Source organism: Meleagris gallopavo, chromosome 1, assembly GCF_905368555.1.
Source record: "Meleagris gallopavo chromosome 1, MGAL_WU_HG_1.1, whole genome shotgun sequence".
Lineage (NCBI taxonomy): Eukaryota > Metazoa > Chordata > Aves > Galliformes > Phasianidae > Meleagris > Meleagris gallopavo.
Window position 1 is genome coordinate 28,768,436 of NC_139404.1, and position 24,227 is coordinate 28,792,662.

General features: G+C 39.2%; 1 protein-coding gene and 2 long non-coding RNA genes across 3 annotated transcripts in view; 2 read left to right on the plus strand and 1 right to left on the minus strand.

The window, feature by feature from the left end:
* The window catches only part of LOC146545235 (uncharacterized), a 34,675-nt gene extending 24,591 nt beyond the window's left edge, over nt 1-10,084 (minus strand). Inside the window, exon 1 of the long non-coding RNA XR_014882125.1 lies at nt 9,947-10,084. This is a non-coding gene — a long non-coding RNA (uncharacterized LOC146545235). The remainder of the gene's footprint in view (nt 1-9,946) is intronic.
* The window catches only part of PDZRN4 (PDZ domain containing ring finger 4), a 245,593-nt gene that overhangs the window by 130,405 nt on the left and 90,961 nt on the right, over nt 1-24,227 (plus strand). The gene's annotated exons all lie outside the window — the stretch shown is intronic.
* Nucleotides 8,888-24,227, plus strand: part of LOC146545236 (uncharacterized) — a 29,166-nt gene continuing 13,826 nt past the window's right edge. The window contains exons 1-2 of the long non-coding RNA XR_014882124.1: nt 8,888-9,205; nt 10,029-10,351. This is a non-coding gene — a long non-coding RNA (uncharacterized LOC146545236). The remainder of the gene's footprint in view (nt 9,206-10,028; nt 10,352-24,227) is intronic.

The window sequence follows — 24,227 nt, forward strand, 5'->3', positions numbered from 1 at the left end:
CTGTATTCCTTTTGAACTTAAATGATTTGGTACTACTAAAATTGTCTTTGAAGTACGTAAGATTAGGTCTATCTGTTCTTATATTACAGCGGAGTGCTTTGTCTGAATGGGCAAAGTCAATGGGTAGTTTCAGGGGCACAGGGAAGGTGTCAGTGTGAGAGCATCTTTAAACTCTTGCAAATGTAATTACAACACCTGGCTTGCTAGAGCAGCTGATAAATGTTGTGCAAGTGGCCTGGAGCTTTTTGAGACGGAGTTCTCCAAAGAATATCTCCAAAAACATTCAACCTCTTTCGGTAATGTATAAGGATAACAAAGGCACATGCTGTGGTATTGGACAAAGCATGTTGACATCAATTAAATATAGGGATACTTCTTTTTTTCCCAACTCTAGGCTAGAGAGAATACCAATGGAGAACTAATAAAGGAGAATTTTTTTGAGCAGATTTTTGTGTAATTTCTCACCATGTTTCTCTATTCTATGCTTTATCTTTATTTGTGACTGATATTGACAATCAAAATACACTCACGGTTTGAGAGTGCATTTCAACAGGAGCATATTTTGAAATCCAAAATGTAAAGACTTCAGGGAGATAGTTTTCACATTGTGAAAACTTAATTGGAAAGGCTTTTCATCCCAGATGAATTGCACTTGTGTTGCTACTTTTACATCTACTAATAATTGATGGTGAAGAAAAACACTGAGGGGTCCATCCTCAGAATACATTGGGATTTTTTAACTACTTCAATCTTGGTAAAGTGAATGAGACCCTAAATTTCTGCCACTCATCTCAAGTTTTCTTTTAAGCGATTTTGACATTTCTGTTGTTGTGTTTCTGATAGTTGCTATACCAAGTATTAGTTAAACTGTTCACTTTAATTGCACCATTTGACTGTAATATGACTGAATGCTTCCCCTGTGCTGCGAACAGACCTTGGGCTACTGTCCTCCAGCATATTTAGTCCTTAGGAAACTGTATTCAGAAAAATTCACCTGTCCAGAGGGCTGGGACCAGAGTGCTGCAGTAAGGCAGAAGGAGAGCAGCAGCAAAGACATGGGTGTCACCACTGCTGGGCACCAAGGCAGGTGCCTGTCCCCTAAAACTACCAATCTGTGACAAATGTCCCTCTGAAGCTGAAAAGCTCCTTGGTTTGCCTCTTTGTTCTGTGAGGAAACAGCAGATTTCAGATTAAGCATCTGAAATTCTCTTCTGAGATAAAGCAGGATTTGCTATGCTAATATTGGTTCTGCAAGAAAGCACAGCAGAAGAAAAAAAAAAAGAGGCTTTGTTAATCAGATTTCATTTATTTCTATCCATGTGGCCTTCAAGAGTTGCTTCACCCTTCTCACATCCCCACACCTGCGCATTTCTGCTTTATGAAGGCCTGGGTGAGCACAGCAGGCTGTGGGGCTGTGGGGCTGCCTGGCAGGGCTTGCTGTGCTGGGAGGTCCTGGTGCCCCCACACTGGTGAAGCAGCTGCCATGGGGAGCCCATGATGCCAGCATGAGGTCCGGGAGCTTGCCAGGCCCAGGGCAGCGTCCAGCAGCCCCGTGCACCTCCCAGACAGCTGGCGTGGTAACACAACACCAGCAATTTTCAGAGGAAAACACAGCTAATAACATTAATTTTCTTATAGAGCAGACGGCAAGGTAACTAAAGCCAGGTTGATTGGACTTCATTGGGATTTTTACCTAATGGTGTTCTAGAAAGCAGGTGCGTTGGCAGTGATTTTACGCATTAGAAAGCCCGAACAGGGTATAAAGTAAACCTTCATAGGAGGGAGTGCTGCTTTTAGATCATTAGAAAACCTTTTCTGGCTACAACACAATTAATGTCGCTTTTATGGCAGTCAGTTAATGGCTGTCAACAAACAGAGCTGATTTCTGTTCAAATTGTAATTTAAAATCAAACTAGCCAGCTGTCAGACACTGGAGCAGTATGAATGATTCCTCCTGTAGCACTGCACAGTGCAGTTCCTGCATCCATCATTCTATCAGGTGTGCCAGATTTGAGAGGCACATATACAACTTTATAATAATTTTAGTGTAATGAGATCACAAAAACCCACCATCTCCCCTCTGCCCTACTATTCCTTTGGAGACTTTACTTAAGAAATTACTTATTTTTATATTGATTTTTTTTTTTTTTTTAACAATAGTACACATTATTTTTAATAGTAATATGAATTTCTGACAATAATATTACAGCACCTTTATGTTTTGGCAGAGTGGAAAGAAGTTGATTTTATGGCCTGATTCAGTACAGTTCTCTTTTTGCACTTTAATACTATGAAAAAACATCCAAAGTTGTAAAGACTTGCCCAATCTTGCTTTTTAAGGCAGTTGGTGGTTTACACTGGGCAAGACCAAATAATCTATTATATTGAATTTATCACTTGATCAGTCTTCCAGATTTTTACTTGAATGAACTTTGCCAGTAAACAGTGAAGTGTCTGTATTGGTAAATATATCCTTATAATGATACTGCATTATATGACAGGATACTTTTCCCAGAATCTTGACCTCACTTTGGAAATACTTGCATGTGACAGAACTACTGTTTAGATTTATCCAGCTAAAGGCAGTTAAGCCAGAAGGCAACCAGAAAAGCAAGCAGTCCTATCTACCTCTATGTCATGTATTTTAGCCACCCTGAATTGAAAACATCATTCTGGTCTTTCTGTTGTTTAGCTTTTTTCATTCCTCACATTGCTCATCGTCATTTTAGCAAGAGACTTTCTCAGATCAAAAGTCATTTTTTCTTTCTTTCGTACTTTTATACTGATTTGCACACTATGCATACTACTTAAAACTTTTAATTAGTAAACCACACAAGACATAATTACATTTGACTGCTGGAGACTGCAGGGGTGGCCTCAGTAGAAGAATTTAAGATGGGTGTAACATCACTATGTAGTCCATTCTTTGCAAAGCTCTGAAAAGTCTTTAAAAGGTTCATTGAATTAATACTCCTACAAGACAGGTGTTACTTTTTTTAATAAGTAAGAATATAAAAATAAAAAGCGCTTCTAATGATGCAGGTACCAGAGGACAGAGAACAGGCAGGGATTCTCTGTTGCTGCTCCCATCCTGTGAACCAGTTCCTGCTGCTTCTGTATTTGAATTAGTGTTTTGTGTTGTGGGCTCAGTTTCCCATCGAGGCGTTTCAGGCTCTGTGCCTAAAGTTGGCTTGTAGTGTCTCAGATCTATAGACAGATTTTCTTACAGATGCGAAAAAGCTCAGGTTTAATCTTCAGATGTGGGGAAAAAAATTAATAACAAATTCTGAGGTTTGTTTGTTGGTTTATTTTTTTGTGTATGTATGTTTTTGTTTTTGTTTTTGTTTTTAAATACATGACTTGAAAAGCTTTGAAACCAGTGGGGGTAGTGATGAAACGTAGTTTTATAAGCATTTTTAAAGTTCAAAGTCATTCTGCAACCATTAGTAAAGACTTGTAATGCAGTTAGATTATATGAAGTTTTACCAGCTAACATTGGCTAAAGAACTTTGGATTTAGTACATATCCTAGTTTGTTGTGCAAGAACTGGTAAATTTTCAGCTTTAGAATTGAATTAGTAAAGATATCATATTGCCAGTATTAGATTTCAGAGGCCAACAATAAACACACAGACAGGAGGAAGCATGGAGAGCTCTCTCACTGCTGTCTCATAGCTCCCAGGAGTCAGTGAATTGCAGACTTCTTAAGCAGGCAGATGACTGCTGACAGTTCTTTGTCATAAAGTTGTCTCATACTTTTCTGAACCTTTTTCAGCTTTTTTTTTCCAATGGGTTTTGTAATGAGTTCCATAGTTACTTGGAAAAAAAAAAAATGCAAACTTCCTTCTATTGCTTTAAATCTGATTATTTCTCTGTGTAATGTGAGAAGGAATGGCTTCTATGTCAGAATTAGAGGGAAAAATAAAGATTAAGACCAAAAAGGTGGAGAAAGTGAATTTCCATCTGTTTTTCATCTGTGTTTCCCATCTATTCTCCATAACACTTCCATTTCCGTGGAATGATTTACAGATGGAAAATTGATGGCTTTGTTCAGGTGTAGGTACTGCTTGCTTTTGTTCAGTTTCCCAATGACAGTTTTTGCTCTGTTGTCATTTGTTTCCTAAAAATCCTCACATTCTGCTTGACCTCTTCCTGTGGCTGAGTACTGAACTTGTATTTCAAGGAGAGTATCCACAACTCCAGGTCTATTTTCTGAGTATAATTAATGACTTTAGAACCCATAGTTCTGGATGTTTTAACAGTGTTCCCTAAGTGCTTTATTTAATTGACATGGGATTTCATATTCCATCCAGGCTGGATGTGGCTCTGGGCAGCCTGATCGAGTGGTTTGCGACCTTGCAAATAGCAGGGAGTTTGAAACTAGATGATCATTGTGGTCCTTTTCAACCCAGGCCATTCTATGATTCTATGATTCTATGGTTTTTTCTGTAATCAAAAGTTTTTATGCAACTCTATTCAGCTGTTTTGGTTTTGGATATCTTGAAAAAAAGTTGTCATTTCCTTTAAATCATTTTAAGCTTATTTACGAGTAATTCTATCGAGTACACTCCAGAGTTGAAACTCATGAACACAGTAAAAGCTACAACCAGTCCAGTTTCGTATGATATTGTGATGGGGAGGGAGGGGCAGGCAAGGGGTAGGAGGGAAAGTAAAAGTGGGCCATATGGTTTCCTTCTAAGTAATTGATGAGGAAGAGAAAGTCCAGTTTCTTTCAGAATTTGTTAAGAAAATTCTTAGTTTCGAGAAGACTCTTAGAGTTTCACTGACCATTCAACTGACACTGCTTATTTGGTAGAAGAGACATAATTCGCTATCATCTAACACCTCTATATTTGATTATGGGAGTGGTTTAAGAAAAGATAGGGAAGCCAATCTGAGTGAAAGCCTCAGAAAACAGTATCATAGATGAAACTTTGAGAAGAGAAATAAGGTATCTGAGCTATCAGAAGTTTGGCTAGTAGGCCTGGTAAAGGCATGGTACTGTTCCCCAAAGAAAGCTTACAAGCCTGTTTAAACAAGAATGGTAAATAACATGTTGAGTGTGGGGTTTTAATTTGTTCATTATTTGCTTTATTTTTTCTGTGGAGAGCAAAAAGGATGAGTAACTCCGATGTTGAAAGGTATTCTGGCAGAGAAAGTTCTTCATGTGCTTGCTCTCCTTTTTTTTTTTTTTTTTTTTTAAACAAATTTACAGTATGAACTGGTAATCCCACTGTTTCATAGTAAAGTTCATAAATGTCAATTCAACCATGGATGGAAAAAGTCCCAATAAACAGGACTTCTGCCATATGATGGGTGGCCCCTACCTTCCAGGAGGCATCTAAGGCTGATGGTAGGATCACTTATGGACCACATTTGATGTGCAGTCAGAATGACCTGCATAATTTTCAGATATATAATTCTCCTGGAAAAAACAGAACATGGAGATTCCATGTCCTACATTCCATTCTCCAAGGAAGTCTCTTTTTTCTTTATTATTTTTCTTTTACAGCTTTGCAGCCCTAATACTATAAATTGCATTGCTGTCTATTCTGTTAGCTGAATTCCCAGAGATTCTTCAAAATTTATGGAGTATGCATAGGACTTGGTAAATTCAGGGGGAGAGCGTGTGTTTAGAGAAGGGTAAACAAAACTTGGAATTCTACATTTGCCTCACTGAGCTTCACCACTGAGTTTGGACCGACAATTTCATGGTCTTCTCTGAAATTGAATATTATCATTCATGTAATGTCTTTTAGCTGTGTGATAAAGAAGATAAAAGAGTGAGTGACCTTTAATTTGTGGTGTCATTGCCTTAAATTTTTCTCATTTGGAATGATAAACTTGCAAGCACGACTGCTTACAGTTAGACGCTTCTGTATCTCAATGAGGAAACTACATACCAAGTGTATAAGTCATCTCCTTGACACTTAAAATGAATTAGTGGACCTAAACAAGGGCACCTTGTTTAAAAATTGTTAACAGAAATTTTTCTGTAACTCTTCTGAAATTGAACTCCATCACTTTGCATTACTGCATTCCTGGTTTGACTGTAAATTATGATTTTAGTCTTTAAGGTAACATTAAATTGTAGGTGATGAACATAGAGAACTCCACAATCAAGAAAAGTATTGAATTATTCAAATATCTTTGAATTACATGTAGAATAAGAATTACTTGATTATGGTTTAGTACCTCCTTGGTCCATTTAGCTACAAATTTGATGTGGGAGGGGGATTAAGGGGAGGTGGAAAAGGAAGGAAGGGAGGAAGAAAGGAGATTGATTTCTTTCCCTATGTAAAATTCAGCTAAACAAAATCACATAATACATTTCAATTTAGTCATTAGTTAATCGAGTTTTGCTTTGGATTTCATTTTGTGATGCATGAAGTTTGGTATTTTGACCACATGTAAAATCAAAGCAGCATATTTTAGATGGAGCTCAAGAACCTGGAAATATATATTTCCTCAAGTAAATCTATTCAGCCCTGCAGACTGTGCCCATAAGTGGCAGTAGAAGCAGGAGACAGAACCCTTTTTATTCTACGTATGGGCAAAGGGCAGGCACTTGATAAATGAATGCAGAAGAGCCTATGTCGGCTTCAGAGAAGGAAACAAAAGAAGCAGAGGAAGAGCAATGAAAAAAGAAACTGTCAAGGGAAACTGATGAAAGATTAACTGCAGTTTTCCACTGCTTATTTCATGTTTGTTGTTTCTTTTGTTTGTTTCTTGTGCATGTAAAACCGGATTCCTGTAGTAATATATCTTCTTTTTTCTTTTTTCTTTTTTCTTTTTTAAGAATTAATTGTAAGGGGCTAGCAAAAATATACTGGGGTAAATCATGGCTCCTTTTATGAGTCTAGTTTAGCTTTCAGACTGTGAATGTGTCATAGGAAGTTGTGTCAGTGGAAGGAGAGAACACTTTCATCGAAAGATGGCATGGCTGTCCTTGCATGACTGTTGTCTGGTTCCTTGATCTGACTTTCTTAGGTTCAAAATTTGCACATCTGAGAATCCTTCTGCACCTCACAATATAGAAACCTTCAAAGATTGTGTTAATGTTTGCTTCATGGGTTTAAACCTCTCAGCATAAGCAGCATTTCACTGCGGCGTGGAGGAGAACACAGGCTGATTCTTTCAAACAATGATGAACCTGCCTCCACGTTTTGGCTTGGGATCCCTTGGACTTAAAGAGAGTTCTGAATTGAACTTGTCTACTTGTGTTTTATCGCCAAATAAAATAAATCTTAATGTTGTATTTCTGATATACAAGCTGATGTAAGAAGAACTTGCTCTGTTAATCATCACTATTTGATTCCTCCTGACTCTGCCCATTTATTAAAGGAGATTAAATTTAATTAATTAAAATTTAGTTCCAAACTATCTGTAATTTACATAGAGGTTCTCGCAAGCTTTACTTGTACATAGAGTTCGCAGCAATGGTCCAGTCTTTCCCCTAGGTTTCTCTGTTTGGCTTACATCCTGGCCGTTAGGTAAAATGAAGGCCCAGAAAATAGGATTATTGCATCCCAAGGGGCAGGACTGATAAGCAGTGCATGACTGTTGATCTTCTTGCTACTCAGTGGTGGTGGTGTTTGAGGTGCTCCTGGATGCAAAGCCAATTTGTTAACAATTAGTGCTCATTAGAATCATTTCCTGTTATCGATTTTAAATGTTTGACAAAGCACTTTTAGGAAACTGCACCAAAAAAAACCCCACACAGTAGCTGTACATCAGTGCTTAGTAATTACAACTCTTTAGGGCCCAGTGTCAATCTCCTAACTGGTCTCATTGGTTTCCAAGTAATTATTTTTGCTTTGGATCCCACCTGCTATCGCCTCCAGATTAAAGATGCTTTGTAACGAGGGCATAGTTCTCGATTAGCAGAGTTACTGATAAAGGAATGAAGAAACAAAAGAAAGTTTTCATGTTCCATCTCTGTTTATGGTTCTTATTACCTTGCGGAATTTTTCTAATGGATTACACAATATACAGCATAGGAATTAATGTCAACTTGGAATTAAGTGGTGATTTCCATCGATCCTAGCATTTAACATGTAGGTTTAATTTTAAATGCATTCTTGCCTTTTACACACACTGAGAACCGCGGAGGCTTTAAAATCTAATTTACAAATGGTAAAATTAGATATAATGACATGTTATAATAGGAGCTTTGATATCTGGGAGTCCAAGAGGGTATAGCTGTTGAACTGGGGCTATAATTACTACTAATCTGTTTTACATGCCAAAAGTGACTTGTAAGCAAGATTATTTAATAAGCAGTACAGTGTGTGCATATATGTAAAATGCTGCAATTCCACATAGTACTGAGTATTTATGATGAGTTATTGCAGACTTGTGCTTTTTATGAGTACACTGAAATTTTGGCTAAATTTGGCTATGTCATAGTTGATGCTAGCAGTGAAAGCATCTGGGTTAATTTTCTCTCCTTTTTTGCTTTTAATTTTTTAGCAACATCAGCCCAGGTTTTATAAGCACTCCCTTAAAATGCTTACAAATACCGTAAATGTATTAGATGATCCCTGTTGCACAAGGTGGAGACCTAACATAAGACTTGGCTTGTGCCTTTCCTGTCCCCATTCATGAATTAGTCTCACAATTACTATAAAAATTAAGGCAAGCGTGGGTGAAATGCACGAGCCCCAGTCCCTCTAACCTTAATAAACAGAGATGGTATTGACACAAGTGAATTTTGTTTAACCACAGTACATTTGCTTCTTAATTAGTGAATATTCATCTGTCATCAGCAGCAGCTATGACACTCCTCCCCGCTAACACGTTCTGTCATAAATAATCAATGAGAGGCTATTAATATTCATGAGTGAGAATCTGTGTAGTCATGTGCACTGATGCAGAGACAGGGGGAGTGTTGCCATGAACTGAGTCGAAACTCTGTGTGTATACGTGAGTGTAAGATAGTTAGGGAAAGGGAAGAAGAGCATGCTGCTACACAGTGCCCTGCCTGGTGCTTCCCGCGCACAGTGGTGTGTCTGTGTTTCTGGGCTGGAGTGACTGATGAAAAACAGTAGTCAAGTCTGGAGGGTGATTCCCTGTCAGTGCATTTGCCTTCCAGTGCTGGGGAAATTAGAGGCTTTGCTCCTGTGTTTCGTATTAGAATGGGCTGCAATCTGTGCACTTTTCAGAAGAGAGAGGAACACTACAAACTGCTCTATGAAGTTTCACAGGTGAGTGCAGAGGATATTACCAGCATCTCCAGACTAAAAATGTGTGTGCTTTGCAGACAGTAAGTAGAGATGCTTTTGTTTTCTTTTGCTTTTATTTTTTCCTTTTGCAAATTTGCTAAGTTATACTGGGGGAGGGGGCGGCGGGTGGTAATTACTGGTATTTTGGGTGTCTGTTGTTTTCTGTTCGTTTGCCACTCCCCCTTCAGATGACTTCCTGTGGGATTCTTTTAACATTTTTGTGCATCTTCTGCCAAGATGTCAGTCATATAGCAGCAGTCTCACTGAACCATGTCGGTGGTGTTTTGACAGAGCCCTTGGCTTTGCTAATAAGACTCATTTCAGTAAAGTTGCACTGCTGTCTCTGATAACGTTGGGTCTGTGGTGTCAGGTATTTCTAAGTTAAGGAACAAAGTTTTTATGGTGTCTGTGCTGGCTGAGATGTGTATTAAATTTGCAAATTAATTAAAATGGAAATTATTCCAGAATATGCTTGTTACCTTTAACCAGGTACCAAGCACAACAGGGTCTCCATGGGTGAGGTGTGCTTCTTGTTCATCCCTTGCGTGTGTTATTCCTGCTTACTACTAGACAAAGATCCTAATCCCATCCCATTATTTCGGCGTCTCATTCAGCAGCAGGAGAATAGTATGGTAGCAGCATGAGCAGCAGCGTAGCAGTGTGCTGCTAACGTGTTCCCAGCTCCTACGGAATAAGACGAGAAAAGACGAAACAAGCACTTACCATAATAGCCCACAATTTTGCACGGATCCCATTGAATCAGCATTTGATTTGCGGCTTTTTGTTTGTTTTTCCTTCGGCACAGCGGAACCTCACAGACTGAAGTTTAGTGCCTTTCAGCATCTGCTCGCTCCCCCTCCGTAATTTGTCCTCGCTTTGACACACTGCCGTTGACGGAGGCTGAGCGCTGCAGTTTGGGGCTGCGCTGCTGCTGACAGGCAGCACGGAGGAGAAAACAGCTCACAGCGTTGGTGGTCTATTGGCACAGCAGCGGCTAAGTGCCCATTGCCGACTGGTTCCCTGCGAGTTCCTCCTGACGTGATTCATTTCGCAGTGGGCTAATTACAAAGTGGATTCTCTACACATGAAGCAGCCTCCTCAGTTGCAGTGTTAATGCACATTTTCATGGTAATGTGATCAGAGCCTCATTAGCCAGTTTCCAAAATGATCCTCTGCATTAATTAAATACAAAAATGACTCTTTTTATCACCATAGAGAGGAAGAAGAAGATTAACATTGTTAATTACTACTGGGGGCAATACCTCTGCATCATTTTTTACCAATGAACTGTCAGGCATGTTCAATTCTAAAAGAATGTCTGCTTGCAGGTAACTGCCCGCTGCTCTGGCACGTGAAGATAGTCTCTAGGTGGAACACTTCCCTTTAGTTCAATAGTTGCTCATAATCCAACCATCATCTTTTCTTATAGCAGTAGCAGAGGGAAAAGCACAGCAGCACGTTTCCATCTCCTCCCTTTCCCCCTCCCAGCTCTGAACTGCCAAACTGATCTGAAAGTGCAAAATGGAGAGACTGGAGTAGGTCGGTGCCTGCTTTTCCGTGCCAGAGAATGAGAAATTTGGGTTGCACTCTGAAGGGGATTAGGCAATCTTAGAATGGCTGCGTGTGTTTAGCAAGAAAAGAAGCTATTTCTGGTTCACAGTGAATGCATTTGTGAAACATTCCTTGCATTAACGTTGCACAGCAATAAATGCTACTGAAATGATTAGCAAATTAAAAGGGTGGGGGCAAGATGCTAGGGCATTCTTCCCTTTATTTATCCTCTGTGCTGTTGAGTTGGAGTGTTTGTGGATACAAACAACCAAGGTGCAGAATGAACTAATGCTTTTACTTTCTACTCTGGTGCTTCCAGATAAAGGTGCTTCCCTGAGGAGAACCTGAGTGAGGTTCCTTGGGGAGTTAAATGCAGTGAGCCTGGTGCTGCATCTTGTGCTGTTAGGGAAATGTCACTGATAAGGTGCAGAAGGAGAGCTGAGAAATGACTTAGTATGCTCACTGCCAGATCCTATGTTCATCTGTAAACCCCTTGCTATCTTTGTTTCAGTGTATGCAGGTCAGAGCCCAAAGGATACTGAGCATGTTAGTAACCAGGTGTTACAGCAGGGATCAGGCAGCGGCTCACAGCACAGCTATCTCTGTGTACAGTCCTGGTTTGCTGCTGTGGGTGGGAGGTGGAAGCAGCAATAGAATATGATAAATTAAATTAAGCCAAGACAGGCATTACTACTTGATACGCAAATCCCTTTTTAACTCTCCAGTCCTATAATTCCTATTCCTCAGCTTTGGCTCTTTCATCTGCATGATTTCTGGAGAGTCTGGGACAAGTTAGCCTGTCAGGGACATGAACTGACTGAGGATGAGCTGTGGCTCACTAGCATATGTGGATCAGATAGAGTAATTTATATTCATATAAGGCAGCGATCCTCGCCTCATCTCTCACCTTTCCAGTACTAGGCTACCTGATTCTGTGGGCGGTCAGTGTGCTCGTGTACTGAAAATGCAATAAACAAAGGAAAGCAAAGCATGTCTGCAGAGGAAAGCCATGCAAATGCTTACAGCGAGACTTGTTTTCTGCTACTGTTTGTACTGAGGTCGATTCAGCACTGGAGAGCTTTTTGTTGTAGAGCTGCTGGGAAATGAAGACGTCCTTAGAATATGTATTCCTTGCTCTTCCCCACCCCCTCCTCCAGGCTCATTGCCTGTCACTGGGGTAGCAGTGCAGGGACCATGGGGGCCCGCTCAGAAAACAGCATTTGTTTGAATGCTAAAGACCTTTATTTTGATGGCTGTGTCTCGCATGTGTCAATTGGCATTAAAACAAAAAGTCAAACCCTCACATTCTAAGAATAAAAGCTTTTCAGGTACCACTATGCATTGGTGAAGCACCCTTGTGCTCCTGAGTGCCTCTTCACCTGTCCTCAGGGCATGAAAATGCCTCAGTTTTGCTCTCAACTTCCCCCTGAGAAGGCACCAGGCAGCATCTAGTGCCGCTGAGCACCCACCAAAGTCCTTGTCTCCATACGCCTGCCGGTGGATAAATCGAAGTTGTCTCAATTTGAAATTTATGGCCCTACATTCTACTTTGTGAGGCACTTCGTTGTTATTTCCAGCATGCTGCATAAGCAGGATTGAGCTAATGAACATGCAGCCAAGTAGGAAGTCTACTTTGAGTCCCTTAATTAGGTGGGACCTGTTGGGTGCTGGTGTCTATTACGAATAGAACTTGAAAGAAGAGAATTTAAGTAATTTCTTAGCTAAATGGCGAGAAATCTTCCTGCTTAGTGGAAAGTAAGAGGTAATATGCCAAAGACTGAATGGAATGGGTATGATTTAGCAGAGGGTTGTTAGAGTTAGGGTAGTATGGTTAGGTTGTGGTTGGACTTCATGATCTTTAAGATCTTTTCCAACCTGAGCAATTCTGTGATTCTGTGATTCTATGAGTGGGACTGGAGCAGCATCTAATCAGTTGTCACCAGTGATCTTTACTAGCTTTAGGTGAAACTCAAGGAAATGCTGATTTTCCTTTCAGTTTTATGGATATCATATGGAAATGTTTCTGTTTGCTGGAATTTTTAAGCTTTGTTTTCAAAATGAGGAATTTAACGCAGAGAAAAAGAGGAAAGGGAGAGAGAGAACACAGTACTTTCAGAGGTCAGCTGAAGACCACTGTAAACTTTCTGGAGTTACATAACAAGAAACTGTCTCAGGTCAGATGAAGTTAAAATTGAAAGGGAGAAGAGAAGGAAGCTGGAAGGGAAAACAGAGGCAGTCTGGGATGGCTCGAAAAAGTAAGTGATAGAAGAGCTGGGATTAAAGCTAAAAGGTTGCACATTTTCATTTTACATTTGACCTTAGATGATAGTAGAGCCTGCTTGCAGCGTTTTTAAATCCTCTGAAGACTGATTATGCAGTTTGCTTCTTGTGTTGGTTTCCATAATTAGCATAAGGCTCAAATTTTCACCACTTTAGAGTTCTGATTTTATGTTCGTTTTGACATCCCTTGGGCTACTTGAAGTACTGAGTAGTAGTGGTTCATCTCTTCACACTGAAAAGTGTTCACAGGAGAGACATCAGGCCTGCCTGCTGAGAAAGCAGAGGCACTTCTGTATTTTTCAGAGCATGATCCTAATAGCTGGCATTGCAATAATGAAAGAAGACTGGAGGCCAAGAGTGTTTTTTTGTCATTGGGACCTGCCTTCTCTGATCTTAGTGAAGTCTGGATTTATTCAGAGAATTAAATACACTAGATAATGTGATCTTTATTTTCTTTCTGAACCAGCCTCCAGCCACTAATACTCATTTTTGGTTCTTATGCCATGAGAGACATTACGTGACTACTCCTCAGTGTGGAATTTGTCACTAACTCTCCTTTTCTGAAGGTGTCTGACAAAAGATTTTGTATCACCTTTTTTTGCTGTGTACTATTACCTATTCCAGACTCTCCTCATGAATCTCACCAGAAATGGGAATGTACCATCTTGTGCTATATCACCTCAAATGTATTTTGGGGTTCATTTATACATAATCTTTATTTTTAATAGAAATTTTGTGGCAGGATACTTTTAGCTCTGGAAAATGTGAACAGAAAAGAATCTAGATATAATTTTGTGGAAGTTAGTTGAACTGTCCCACTTAAATTAAATCAGTAACAAAAGCAGATCTGATTTAATGTCACTGCAATCCCTAATATTCCCTTCTAGTTCGTATCTAAATTTATAAACAAAAGAGACCCCCAATTCTGAATCCTTCCATGCAGCTGTTCTGAATATTGAATTATCTGTTTGAAATTTAAAAAAAAAAGAAAAAAAATTGTGCTCAAGGATTTAACGAAACTGTAGGTGTATCATTTTCTCTCAGTTAAGCTGCAGAAGTTTAGAGCCCAGCTTTACAGAGTTCTCCTAACAGCTGCACTGTCTCATATTAGTAGACCAAGGCATTTATAGTAAAAAGATGATCAAGTAGACTTTGTCAGGCATTTCTAGCCATGTCCTAGGAACTGCTTGGAACTTCTCTGCTGAAGTAAAAAGAATTTTAAAATTAACTTCATAAAAACTGGCTTTCCCTGATGAATAGGAGATGGTTGTGGTTAGCAGTCACAGCTTCTCTGGCTTTTCTTTTTGCTTGCTTCTTTTCTTTAAACTGGTAATTGAGCAGTGTTCATCTAAGTAACTAGGTTTATACAAACTGTACTCCAGAGGAGGTTTCTGTGTTGGGGCATTGCTAACGACTGAGTGTTTGGTCCTTGCAGAGGAGCTGGACCTCAGCAGCATTGGCTGCCCAATAGAGACAGACCCCCAGAGCCTCTGGCCTGGGCTTACGCTCCTACCACAGAGCAACACGGAATTGTGAAGGCTCCCTGGGGAGTCCTGGAGGATGGTGCCATGGGGATCTGGGCTGCTCTAAGGTAAACAGCCCTGGCTGCCCAGACAGCTGGTGGCAATGCATTCAACCAGGCATGGAAGGAAGTTGTCATCTGGTTTCCTAAAAGCCTAGAGCAGGATTTGGGGGGGATCACTGTATTTATACTGTGATATACACTGATTTATACATTAAGAGCCTAAGCCTTATTTTTGCTGTCACCCCAACTGCTGTTGATAAAACACTTTTTTTTTCCCTGATAAAATCCAGGAAACCCTGAAATGTTGCCACTGAATTCACTGTAGCCAGGCTTTCATTTTCTGTGCTTGTTTACTGTCTTGTAAAAGGCATACAGCTCCTGCACATACCTCAGGAGGAAGGATAAAGGAAAAGTCATGAGATAAAAAAAGCAGACAATAGTCTGTGAGATAACAATTCAGGGGATGGGTACAACAGTGGCAGCTATAAAAGCCATACTGAGATTATATCAGTAACCTACAGGGATATGCAATGCCATGAAAAAAAAAACGGTTGAGGTATTGAATAGTATGATTTTCTCCAGTCTTTTCTATTCTTTACATCTTGAATTTAACAACGGGGATTAAGGATTCTTCTAATGATCAGATTTTTGTACATTTTTCAGAGAGCTAGCCTTTCTGGAGGCTGGCTTCCTGATGTGTTTTGCTATGGATATAATCCTCAGGCCTAAGGCAAAACAGCTTCATGTGAGTCTTACCCGTCAGTGATGTCAGGAAGCCAATTTTGCTACCTTCAGCATTGGCAGGAATGATAGCTGCCAAAGAAGCATATGGTAGGGGTTTAGTTGTTGTTTTGGGGGGGAAGTATTAAAGGGTTTACAATGTCAGCCATTTTGTGTTAACTGACAGTGAGCCATTTCATCCAGAAGTCCTCTTAAGGTAAGACCTTTGTGGCGTCCTGCACGACAAGGCCTGGTAGCAACCAGCAGTTCTTCTACTCCAGGGATTTCATGAAGTCCAGTGTCTGGAAGTTGAAAAATACCTGGGCCTTTGGCTTTTTTGACCTCTTTTTGTAGAGGAAATGAGATTTTGTAATAGTATTTTCTTTTCTGTTCACCCTATAACTTTAAACCCACTGCCTAATTTCAACTACAGTTGTTCTTGTGATAGTGGCTTTATGAAAGTTAGTTTGATGATACTGTTAGGCTAATCATTTTTCAAAAGCAAGGGGAATTACCAGCCTATAAGTATCACCTCAACATCAATAAATGGAATAGTTTAAAAACTTAGATGGAGATAATTGTTTATAGAACTTGCTTTGTGGTTGCAGTGAAGATAGATACTAGCTATTTTGTGTGTTATAAGCTTACTATTTTTCTTTTGTGTTATTATTAAAACAAAAATCATTCTGTTCTCCTGTGAAATAAATGACTGTTAACAGGTTACTTATAATTTTTTATAAGAAGCAGTGGTTCATAAAAATAATTTTCCCAATAGTCCTTTTTTATGCCATGGACTGAGCCTTGAAATGGAATTGTGATTTCTTCATATAACCCATTGGAAATTGTCTCTTATAGTTGTTTGCATTTTGTATTTAAGGTTAAAGCATTAGTGTGGACAGGCAAACGGCATCTGTTCAGTCATTTCTTCATAATGTGATGATGTGAACTTGCATGACCTTCATTGTTGTGGTTTTTTTATTGTTTCACTTTGAGGAAGTTAGGAAACTACCTATCCTTCTTCTCTCAGGTGGAAAAATATTGTTCATTCTTTCTCTCCAGGAGGAAGGTTACCTTTTTCTTTCTTTTTTTTTTTTTTTTTTTTCCCTTTTTCTTTTCTTTTCTTTTTTTTTTTTTAAATAAACAGAGGCAAACCCTAATAATCAGTGAAATGAAGCAAAGCAAACATTCGTTTTCATTTCCTTTGTGGTCTGACTGTGTATGGTTTATTCCCTGAAGGTTTTGACCATGAAGTTTGACCTCTGAAACAACATAAGCAGTGTAGAATGAGTAATCTTCCTACCAAGTCATGTGTAGAATTCATATGCTTCATATGCATTAGTGCCAGAGTTGAACCTGAGAGAACTCCATCTGCAAAAGTCTACAAGCACCTTTAATTTGATAGATGCAGCTTAGCCTTGTGTTCTCCAACTAGCTGGAGGATTGCTGTTGTTGTTTTATTCCATATTGTTATTATTTTTTTTCTGGCTCTTGGAATTCCACTGTCTTGAGAAGATGCTTTTCATTAAAAGAGCAGCCTCACGATTACTGGGAAGAGTTCACTAATACCAATCAGGTTTAATTACTGCTTAAGAAAATGGAAAGGAATTGGGATGACCTTGAAAGATTTAAGAAACAGCAAATGCTCCTATGTAGGATGTTCAGAGTGTCTGTGGTAGCCATCACTGCTGGAGTGGTGAGGCTGTGGGGTTAGAAGTCATGTGTGGTCCTAAGGAGAAAGGAGATGTTTGTCCTCAGTGTACCAGCAGGAGCCAGCTGTGGCTGCATGGCATGAGACCCTGACCAGTATCTGTCGAGGATTTCAGGTTCTGCCACTGCACTCTTGTATATGCCTTTAGGGACCATTTCGCTTGCAAATATCTACACGGCTTTTATGTCTGCATGTGGTAAGCTGGAGAGGCTGCTGGGAAAGGTCCACAAAGTCATGAAGTGTTTGGCTGCTCTCTAATGTCACAGAAGGAATTAACTGTGGTAGAAATTCTGGCTGCAGTGCCAGTATTTGTGCCCTGAGGACAAGGGGTGAACTGTGTGGAAAATCCTCTTGCAGGACTGAACAATTGAAATAATCAGAAAAAATATATATATTATCTTCAGTTACCTGCAGTCTAACGGAAAAATGGGCTGACCTATTTCATATGTTGAGTTGTACTTATAATGTGCTTTTGCATATTGTAGTGATGGACTTGCAGGGAAACTGCTTGGGGAATAATCATTATTCAGACTTTCTCATAGCTAGAATGTGATGTATTCAGTTTCCTTATGATATCCACTGGCATATTAATTGTCAGTTAAAAATATTTTTTAATGGCAGGAAAAGATGGGAGAAGGAGGTTCAATTATTAATTAAAGTTCAGTATTTGGAATGCTTTCTCATAAGTCAAGGTTACTAAAAGTGCAGGTGGCATCATCTCTCTTATTGTAATGTGTTTTTAGCCTTTTTTTTTTTTTTTTTTTTCCCCCTTTCTATTTGTTGTGTGTTCTGCTGCTAGGAAAGACAGAGATCCTTAAGTGTATAAAGAGGAATTCCAGAAAGCGTATGTGCTGTCTAGATTCTTTTCCCTGGTGTGTATAATTTGTTCAAAATGCTTAATAAAGAGATAGTAAATATTATCACCAAAATGTTCTTGTTAAGAAGAAACATAGGAAACGCACTTCCTAAAATGTCTGAGTATTTTCTTAGAGAAACATTTGGGTTAATTAACTTTTGAACCATCTTATGTTCATGACTGTTTAAATAGAGTGTTACTGTACATAAAATTAAATATGGAAGCCAAGTGAGTAAAGTTCTCTTCACAAAAATGTTTTGTGCTTTCTAGAGTTGTTTGTACTCTTTGTGAAATCTCAAACCTTCTCCTGATGTGGAATTTCCTTTGTTGGTGGATTTTCCATTGTGAGATATGTGACTTGGTATTCTGGTAGGGTAGTTGGAAAAATCCTCCCATTTTTACCAGTGCATGCTTCCTGTAGAGGTGCTGTTAGAGAGCAGTCTTGTATCTAGTGGAAGAGGAGACTATGTATATATATATATGTATATCAAGGAGTGCTTATGTAAATGGCTTCCAACACAGTATTTGTTAGAAAAGAATACACAGTCACATTACCATGTGTGTTGTGATGCCAAAGAAAGACATTGCCCTGTTTAAGAGTGTGTGCCAAAAGCTGGCTTTTTGCCTTCTGGCTTTTGCATGCCACTGGCTGGATGTATGTGACGTGTTGAGGAATAGGGCTTATTTAGCACAGCAGTGGGACTTCAAAGTCTGGCTTCAGTTCCTTTCCTTGTAGATATATTTGAATATCTGGTTTCGCTTTTCCCTTTCTGGTATAAAGTTTTGTTTTACTTAAAGCTTTAAAGATTAACTGTAGAGATCTCGGTTAATGGCTAATGAAGAAACCAGGGTAATATTGACTGATAATAATTATGGTGATCACAATAAGCATTGTAAAATACTAGATCGATCCAGTCAGTGATTATCAGTAAAACTATTACACAGGTAGGTCTTTGCAGTAGAATTTAGATCTGGCAGCATTTTTCAATGTTAGTGTTAGCTTTGCTCTTGAATCCCACGCTTCCTTGCAGTTCAGACGGGGCTGAGTTCAATTTGTTGGAAGACTGTTTTTCCCTCGCTGCGTGTCAACTATGATTGGAATTTTATTTGCAATTTTCCATGAACCTCTTCTCAGATAATGGGGATGCTGTTTTTTCATTTGTATATTTTATTTTTCTGTGCCAATTATTCAGAAGCTTTTTAGTGTTCTCAGAATTATAAATATTATTATTGGTAATGTATTCTTCAAGTACTTACGAAAATAGGCATTATGCCACTTGTTCATTAGCAATTGAGTCCTGTTGCTGTTGGTAAGTTCAGCTTAGATATAAAGTCTCTTTACTCCTCTGGGAATAATATATTTTAAATCGGATGTGTGAATCTTATTAAACCATTTAAAACATTCTTGATGAAGTAGTTTTAAGTTCTTAATACAGGAGGTTGTTCCCATTAATCTCCAAATGACCTCTTTGTCCCCAGATTTACGTATTTCCTTGAATTAAAAATGTCACTTGGTCATGTTCAGTAAGAGAATGTCTTTGAAAGTCTGACCTCTGGGAACATGATGAATAGTGACAGGGAAAGGATTTTGCCCAGTGAGAATACCAAATCATGTAGCACTGTAGTTTCACTTACTAAATATTGTCCAGGCTCTATTGTTGAACCCTATGCTGCCAGTGTCACTTTGTCAGGATGTTTTCTGTCCTGTGACTAGTAGCTTCAAATGTACTCATCCATCTTCTTGTCCCATTACATTTCATGTGACTGATGTTCTGCACCCATTAAAATTGATGGGAAAGAACAAAGAGAAGAAAAATGTGCCCTTCAACTGATTATGCCTTTCAAAGAGCAAATGAGACTCTACTGCTATCTAGAATGAATTGAACACTTAGATCTGTTTTAAGCAATATGAATTAACTTTTCTTAATCCTTATTAATATTAGATCTCTCATTTTGTTCTTTGGTACTATACTGAGAGTGGTAAATTTATGTCAGTAACATCCTCTTTTAGTTTTGTGATGGTGTGTGGACATACAGACTCTTGTATCAGCTGCCTCTGGTAACCATGCTGAGGAGATATGGCTAGTGTGCCTAAATACCTTCTCAGGTAAGGATGAAAAGATGTTTGATGAGTCCAAGTCTTTCCACTGAGAAGGACCCACAGGACTTTTCTTAGACAAAGCCCATATGCTCTGGGTAGCACCTGTGTAGGATTTCATGAGGTTCTGCTAGGAGATAAGTGCTTGTTCACCTTGTGCTAAGATCTGCGGGGCAATTAATGGGAGATTGGAAATACAGAAGCCTTTGCAACACTGGCTTTATCTTTATTTCATGGATACAGATGGCTTCCCAAAGTGCTAGTCCAATGTTTCAGAGTTAGATGAGGGCCATTAGCCAGCTGAATGGAGAGGATAGATGTCATATTTATCAACAATCCAAGAGAAAACACAGAGGGAAAGCAAAAGTGAGGTTTCCTGTGTGACTGGTACGTCCATTATTTATAGCTTATGTGACAGCCTTCTCAGTACAGAAGCCAACCTTTCTTTCTCACTTGTACATGGTAAAAAGGCTGTCATTTAAGAAAAAAATTGGGCTGTGACCATGATCTCACTTGTAAGCCTAAGATATGCAAGATAGTATGCCTTATTAGACTCCCTAATATTCTTGTAGTGACTTCAGCAAGTGTTGAATGCAGTTCTTCACTTCCACAGTAGCACCTGTGCATTAGAGTTTATTTCTGTGTACATTTCAGGTTCATATGTGGCAGCAATCTGGGCTTTACCTTGAAACAGGGGCTTTTTTCCTGGCAGTTCTGGCTGAGGTGGTGATGTAGCTGAAGATCCCAAAATGTCTTTGGTAATATCTGTGAAGAGCTCTGAGATAGAGAGCTCTGTAGGAAAGAAAAGATTGTTTTCCTTGCCATTATCTATAGTTATTTGAGATTGCTGATACACATCAAGGCTTGTTGCTTTGTTCAACATTTTTTTCAGGGTGCAGATGTTGTATTATAAAGTGGATAATATTTTCACGTTGACATGGGTTCACTTGGGTTATTATTTATCCATATTTTAAAGACAATTGTCTATAATTTGTGAAGAGGAGCTTGGCTAAAATTTAAATAGGCAAATCAGACTTTAAAAACCTTAATTTAGTTATTTCTCTATGAGCTCCCTTGCTCTATTCAGTTGCTTACTTGACCTCCAGCTGCGAATGGATTCATTATTTTAAGAGAACATTCTTACAGATAATTAACTCCTGAAATGAGTAGAAGATAGGCAAAAATACAGTGAAACTTCAGTCAGTTTCTGCTTATGCAGGGCAGCTCTGTACTGTTGAAGCACATTGCCATCCTTAACGTTAAGTAACTTGACCAAGTTACTTTACTCTAGGGTAAATAAGGACATGAACTGCATGCACAAATATGCTCTTTGCACACTTGCACATTTTTTTTCACCTCATTAAAATGATATGTGCAAACAGAACTGGTAGAAGAATTCACCTTTCCTTTTATAGGAGTATGCAACAGACATCTGATGCTTTGTAATTTCCACCTCCGTAATGGCAGTTCTTTCCCGTGCCTGTACCTTCTATGGGATATGAAAAAGGTGAGAAGTGGGACAGAAAGCTTGGTTTACCCTCCTGAATTGAAATGACATTTGTCTTCTGAGTTTTGTCTTTGTTTCTTTCACAACCTCCACTCCTATTTTGGGTCACTGAATGTAGCATCTGTTGAAGAAACAATTTTTGTACAGAAAACAATATCAAAGACAGAAGAATAGAGCTAAGTGAAAGGCTGAAGAGAATTATTCCAATGACAACATGTTAGATATGGAATCAAGTTCATCTTCTGAATAGTTTTATTGACTTTCCCAAAAGTAAATGTATAGCTTTTTTAATTCTGGGCATTCAGCACCTGGAAACCTTAAGAAACTCAGTACTAATGGAGAAAACTTTGCTTTCTACAAGATAAAGGAACAGGGAAGTGGGTGAGCAGAGGCTTCCATTGATCTTCAGCTTCTTCTAATGTGACACGTCCAGGTCTCATTTTCCCTCTTTGTACCGAATGAGAACGCTGAGCATGAGAAGGAGGAGAGCTGGATGCTGCAGCATTAAAATCAATGCAGTATGTGGTGACATGCTTACACCACTGTTGTATTGCTTTGAAAGCTGGCCAAAGACTCCTTCTTTAAGAGATGTGGTGCTGGGTTGCAGTTGCCACAGAAGACAGGTCTCCACTGGAGAAATGCTCTGAGAGTCGTAGAGTTTCCTGGCTGTTGCTGGTCAAACTTGGCTGAATTCTCAGCTCTGGATCTTGCTTTCCTTAGGCAGTAGCTATTGTCACTCACCTCCTGGATCCTCACGAGCTTGGACCTATAAAATGATCCTTCCCTTCTTGAACTTCTTCAGCCCCCACAAATACACTACGGACACCACTGAGGATGACTGAATTGATCTTGCCCTTGAAATGAAAGATCAGCAGCTGCAGTGTGATAATAGCACCTGTTGAATAAACTCTGTTGCCAAAGGAAACACCCTCTTAGCACTGTGCAGAAAGGTCATCATGTGCTGTTAATAGCACTGTTCATTTCTAATGTGACTTGAGAAGGGTTCAGTCCCAGCCTCCCACTTCCCCATGCCTCAGCAGATTTAAGGTGGGAGCTACTCCATGCCTTGGGTTACAGGTTTTCAGAAAAAAATTCTTTTTTTCTTTTTTTTTTTTTTAATTGAAATATACTGAGAAATGCCTAGGTTTTTTATTGCAGTGAGGAAGAGCTGAGTGCAAGAGGAGGGCTGAGAAAATCAGATTTTGTTTTATTGTACAGGAACACTGTAGAATATTTATTCCTGTCTCTTTCTTCTAATTTGATTTTCTGACTACCATATCAATCTTTGTTCACCAGTAAAACAAAATGATTGAGTACTATAGATGTTGCTACTTGTACCTCAGCAACAACTAAAAAGTTGAAGGATTTGAACTGTTTTAGAAGATTTATTTGCAAATTCATCAACAATGAAATACTTTGGGTGTATAAAGTGTTATGGGATGTCTTCTCAAGCCATCAGCCAAATTGTCTCTTTTGGTTTCTTTTCTCTTCCTTTTGTGGGAGGTTTTCTAGAAGGTGTATGGTTGTGTTCAGTACTATCACGTACTGAACTCTGATTAAGTTATTCACCTTCACTCCACAACACACACACGAATAGTTATTTGAATAATGCAACTCAGACTGGCATTGCTAATATGAGCAACAGTGTGGAGTAAACATTACTGTTCACAGTTCAAATACTGTGGAATACTGGTAGGCTGTCTCAAGTAGTGGATAGTTACATCTTATACCTAGCAATTTACGAAATGCATAAAGTATTGCATTGAGGAAATTATACTTCCTTGCCAAGATGAATGTTTTTTCTCGGTCAGCCTATAAGGAAAAACAGGATCACCTTCAGCCTTTGTTGAGTAGGACCTGCCCCAGTTCTGGTAGCAACTCTTTGCTCCCTTAACAGTTTTTCTTATGCAATCTGAGGTGTAAGTAAGGTGGCCTTTGGTCAAGTCTGTAGATGATAACTGTATCTGTCATCGCTTTCCAGGCAGGTTCCTATGGAGAGAGTGAGGTTAAAGATGCATAGTCACAGCTTCAGTGAGTCCCTGACAGAGTAAGACAGAGTTCTAGAGCCTTTCCTTTTATCTTTTAAATTTTGTTTGTTCCTCCTTCTCTTAGATCAGCAGATTTGTTAACCAGGGTAGCTGAAACAGTGAACAGGGTGGTCCTTCTCTCTGTGGCAATACTAATACTCTCCTTGCTTGTGGTTTCATAGAACCATAGAATGGCCTGGGTTGAAAAGGACCACAATGATCATCTAGTTTCAACCCCCCTGCTATGTGCACCAAATGAGGCTGCCCAGAGCCACATCCAGCCTGGCCTTGAATGCCTACACGGATGGGGCATCCACAGCCTCCTTGGGCAACCTGTTCCAGTGCCTCACCACCCTGTGTGAAAAACTTCCTCCTAATATCTGACCCGAATCTCCCGTCTTAGTTTAAAACCATTCACCCTTGTCCTGTCACTGTCAACCAATTATACAGTCATTCCCCACCCTATTTATATGCTCATACATTTCAGGTACTGTAACATGTTTTTCCCTTTGCCATTTTAGTTATCTGTAAAGTGTGCTTCTAAAACTCAATATGCAGAATTAAATTTGTCAGTATTGTAGGAAGGACACTTTTATACTATAAGTGTAGTGGAGATTTGTATTTGCAGCAGGAGGAAGGCATGCTTCCTATATATTTTGGCATTACATTGAGCTTACTTGAAGGATAGAGTTGGTTTTAGGAAAGTATTTTTCTAGCATACTGCTGGAAACA